Source organism: Choloepus didactylus, chromosome X, assembly GCF_015220235.1.
Source record: "Choloepus didactylus isolate mChoDid1 chromosome X, mChoDid1.pri, whole genome shotgun sequence".
NCBI lineage: Eukaryota > Metazoa > Chordata > Mammalia > Pilosa > Megalonychidae > Choloepus > Choloepus didactylus.
Genome location: NC_051334.1, coordinates 117,431,722 through 117,437,090, shown reverse-complemented (window position 1 = coordinate 117,437,090; position 5,369 = coordinate 117,431,722).

Genomic DNA, 5,369 nt, shown 5'->3' with positions numbered 1-5,369 from the left:
TTGTAACCTAATAAATCTCCTTTGTGAAAGGCAATCCATTTCTTGTACACTACATTCCAGCAGCTTAAGCAAACCAGAACATGGGGTTAGTGAGTCGGTTGAACTATTTTAATGATGTCTATTTACCAGGCAGTGTGAAGCCTCTGGTGTCACTCTTCAGAGACACCAGCCTTGGGAATGTGCACAATCACCCTAGGGTTACTGTGGTTTTAGAAGGGCTCTCTTTGATGATCTATTTTTCTGATCCGTTTGTTAATCTTTTTGCCTGTATTAGCTATTAGACTCTATTAGCTATTAGACTCCACTAATATCTGGCTGATTACACTATTATTTTTGCCTGGAGCATAAGTAGCTTCACAGACTGAACCAATTAAATTTAGGTCCCATCTCAGGTGTAGTTTTTTTTTTTTTTTTTTTCATTTAACAAATATTTATTGAGTTCCCACTATGGTCTTGGCCCAGGAGACACAATGATGAACAAAATAGAAAGTGCTGCTGTCTTCTCAGAGTTCAGTATGGCCTTCAGTGGAAACGGAGCCAGTGTGTTGAGGGTCTTTAGGAAATTGTATTGGCCAAAAAAAAGTGAGGCTAGTTTCACCCCTACCCAGCAGAGAAGAGTCTGTTATCTTTCTGGTTTGGAGTCTTCTTAGTTTGCCAGGTTGCTATGATGAATACCACACAATGGGTTCAGGTGTAGTTTTTGAGGTCAGTCTTTGAGGATTTTTATGACCCCAAGATGCATCTTCCTATCTATTTCATTCTCTGTTTCTCTATGATAGACTTTCTGGACTGTGGTTTAGCTTTTTGCTTCCATGGAGCTACCAACTTCTTAATCGCTTACCATCAAAATCTCTATTGTGTTGAGAGTGTTCTTAGTGTTGAAATTCCCCATAATCTGTTCCAAATAAAGTCAGTTACCTTGAGAAGAGATCTGAAGCTCTCTGTTCTCAGGAATTGTCTATTCCCCTGAGTCAATGCTCCAGAGCTGGGTAAGGGATAGTGGCCCACTTTGATAAGAGTGACACCTCTGCCTTGTGAGTAGGGCTCTGGACAGGAATGGTCACCTTGTCTCTCCTGGCATGGTTCCTCCAACCTACAAGTGAGTTTGGGAGATGGCAATTGGGGCTCCAGAATTCTTGGCCCTTCACACCTGAGTAGAGCATCCAACTACATGAATGGAGAATGGGTGCAGGACAGGAAGTCCTTCCCTCTGGACTGCACTTGACTGGAATTTAGCTTTTGCAACAGACAGCAGGGGGAGGGGTGAAAAATGCTGATGGTCTTCTCTGCCCAGAGAGATACCATAGCCTTTGACTGGGAGCTGTGGGTAGATGGAGCCCTGTCTTCCTGGCCACATCCATCTGGAGTGGAGCTTACATCACCTGGGAATGGATTGTAGCTTAAGTGACACAGACTCTTGGTGTTCTTATCAAATTTAGTAGATTTTCTTGAATAAATGTTTCTTTTCGCATTACATCTTCATTTACTGTATACTTTGATAAATTGAGACTTAATTTTTAAAAATAATTTCCCCAGTCATGATTACTTCACTGGGTAATGGGTCTATGGAATTCCTCACACCACCACTATGGAAGCAACTTCTGGTTGATTTTTCCCCCTTCATCCTCCAGATTTATTGGACAGTTTAAAATTACATTTCTGTTTTCTAGGGCTTCAGTTGCTTTTTCCATCTGACTTTTAAAAGCTGATTACACACAAGCAATGAAAGAAAAAATAGATAAATGGAAACTCCTGAAAATCGAAAGCTTATGTACCTCAAAGGAATTTGTCAAAAAGGTGAAGAAGCAGCCAACACAATGGAAGAAAATATTTGGAAACCACATATCTGATAAGGGTTTGATATCCAGAATATGAAAAGAAATCCTGTAGCTCAACAATAAAAAGACAAACAACCCAGTTATAAAATGGGCAAAAGATGTGAAAAGACATTTCTCTGAAGAGGAAATACAAATGACTAAAAAGCACATGAAAAAAAAATGTTCATCTTCACTAGCTATTAGGGAGATGCAAATTAAGACCATAATGAGATATCATCTCACACCAATAAGAATGGCTGCCATTAAACAAACTGGAAACTACAAATGCTGGAGAGGCTGTGGAGAAATTGGAGCTCCTATTCATTGCTGGTGGGTATGCATAATGTTACAGCTGCTGTGGAAGACAGTTTGGTGATTCCTCAGGAAACTAAATATCAAGTTATTCTATGACCTGCCAATTCCACTACTACTTTGTGCCAGTTTGGATGTACTATGTCCCCCCAACTGCCATTATCTTTGATGCAATCTTGTGGGGGCAGGCTTATTAGTATTGATTAGGTTGAAACCTATTGGTTCAGTGTTTCCATGGAGATGTGACTCAATCACCTGTGGGTGAGACCTTTCATTGGATTATTTCCATGGAGGTATTGCCCCACCCATTCAGGGTGGGTCTTTATTGGATCACTGGAGTACTTTAAAAAGAGCCACACAGGCCCAAATGCAGAGCAGCTGTGAGTGACATCTTGGAGAGCAACTGGGAGTGACATTTTGAAGAGGAGCTGCAACTAAGAGAGGACAGAACACCCCAAGAGCAACATTTTGGAGAACGTCATTTTGAAAAGCAACCTGGGAGCAAGTGGATGACAGCCTCATGCCTTCAGAGCTAACAGAGGTTTTCCAAACACCAATGGCCATCCTTCAGTGAAAGTACCCTATGGTTGATGACTTACCTTGGACACTTTATGGCTTTAAGACTGTAAGTTTGTAACCAAATAAACCTCCTTTATAAAAGCCAATCCATTTCTGGTGTTTTGCAAAAGGGAAGCATTAGCAAACTGGAACATTGGTATATATCTGAAAGCAGTGACGTGAACAGACATTTGCACACTGATATTCATAGTGACATTATTCACAACTTCCAAAAGATGGAAACAATTCAAGTGTCCTTCAACAGATGAGTGGATAAACAAAATGTGGTATATGCATGCAAAGGAATATGCAGCAGTAAGAAGGAATGAGGTCCTGAAACACGTGACAACATGGATGAAACTTGAGGACATAATGCTAAATGAAATATCAGACACAAAAAGAGAGATATTGTATAATATCACTGATATGAACCCCATGGATAATGTAAAATCAGTGTCTTAAAATGTAGACTATCGGGGACCTAGAGATAGGCAGAAGGTAGAGAAGAGGGAGTGATTACCTAATATGTACTTACTTGTTAATGAGGTTGAACTTAAAGGTATGGGAATGGACAGGGGTGATGATAGTTCGTTAATTGGATTATAAGTATCAGTGCCAGATTGAAGTCGAACATGATTGAAAAGGGTTGTTTAAAGTCATGTATCTCACAGATTAGCACTACAAATAGAAATAACTTCTTGAATGATATACTTCTAAGTTATGATACTTTTACAAAGAGTTAACAACAGAGTGCTATATGGGAAAAACTACCTATTGCATGCTATGGACTATATTTTATAGGAGCACCTTACTAGTGCCACACCAATACTAAGGGTAAATAATTGAGGGAAGGATAAGAGTTACGGGGTGTTTTGGGTTATGATAATTGTTTAAAATTGAGAGTGATGATGATTGTACAACTAAATGAGGGTAATGTGAGACATTGTTTATTTTGGGAAGAATATATGCTATGTGAAATTAGGGACCCCCTACTTAATAAGTCAAGCACTCAATCTTGAGGTTTGCTCTCTTATGAAACTTACTTCTGTAAAGAGGATGCTAAGCCTACCTATAATTATGCCTAAGAGTCACTTCCAGAGAACCTCTGTTGTTGCTCAGATGTAGCCTTTCTCTCTGTAAGCCAACTCTGCAAGTAAATTCATTACCTTCCCCCTGTGTGGGACATGACTCCTAGGTGTGTGAGTCTCCATGGTGATGTGGGACATGACTACCTGGAATGAGCCTGGGCCTGGCATTGTGGGATTGAGAATGTCTTCTTGACCAAAAGGGGGAAAAGAAATGTAACAAAATAAGGTGTCAGTGGCTAAGAGATTTCTCATAGTCAGGAGGCTATCCTGGAGGTTACTCTTATGCAAGCTTCAACTAGATATTGCAAATTGCCACAGTATGCTAAGCCCAAACCAACAGCATTCCAGAAAATCCTAAAGAATACCCAGGTCCCTACCTGAAATTCTTTTAAAATTCACTCACTAAAGTTTATTTTTCAGACACTTAAAACCTCCAAATAAGTCCCCAAACCCAGAGTCACCCGTCTCTTCAAGAACATCAACCAGCTGCATCCCCCTTCCCCATAATGTCAACACTCCTTTTCAATATGAACAAGTTAGAGTGGTCATTGCCTAGATATCCCTGATGACTGAGACAGTGATCAAATAAGAGGGAGGAGTAGCCACAGATAAGACAGGATTTAACCAGGATTATGACTACTGAATCATTAATATGTCTCTAGAAAATTAGAACAGCTATTGTGAAATTGTGAAACTGTAATCCATACTTTGAAATTTGCTCTATAACTACTTGATAGACTGTACTTTGAAAGCTATCACTTTTCTGTACATATGTTACATTTCACAATAAAAATGTTCAAAAAACTGTTTATAGCAAATGAAACACAGTTGTCTAAGTGATATTTTATACAAAAATAACATCTTGATTTATGTGAAAATGCATTTCTCTGCAATTCCAGAATAGCTCCAAATTATGCTAACTCTGTGCATCGATGTTTACTCTGGGTTTTAGATTTAGTCTTTAAAAAAATGTGTTCTAAACCTTTGCAATCATGGTCTGTATATCCAGCCTCAATGCCATGATAAAGTTGTTCCTATTTTGGCTTTTATCTCGATTTCTCTCTCGCACAGACATTAGCATGCATATTTGTCTTTTTATTTTGTTTATTCTCACTCAACTGTATTCTCTATTGAGGGCCTGATACAGATGTTATTTATTGTTATTTAATAGCTACTGAGGTCAGACAATCGAGGGCCATCATTGTGCTAAAATTAAACTTAGTTATGGAACTTCATAGACACTTCCAGATTTGGTGTTACCTCCTACATGGGAACATAGTCAAGAAACCCAAAACAGACTTAAGGGTCTGACTCAACTCATCCCATTTGTTAACCCCTATTCACCAGTGGCGTGGAAAGGGAGTTCTTTAACATAGCATTATATATAACACCTCTACCAAACTAAACATAAACTTTTATTGTAGTTAAATGCAGAAAGTCAATTTTTTTCCACCCCTTTCCTCCTTTTATATAGCAAGTAATGCTCACTGGCCTGGGAGTAGTCTCTATCTGCCAACCTTTGGCCAGTGAAGAGGATTCGGAGAAAATAATGCAACCATCAATCAGACAAAGGAGGGGCAACAAAGGAAAATAA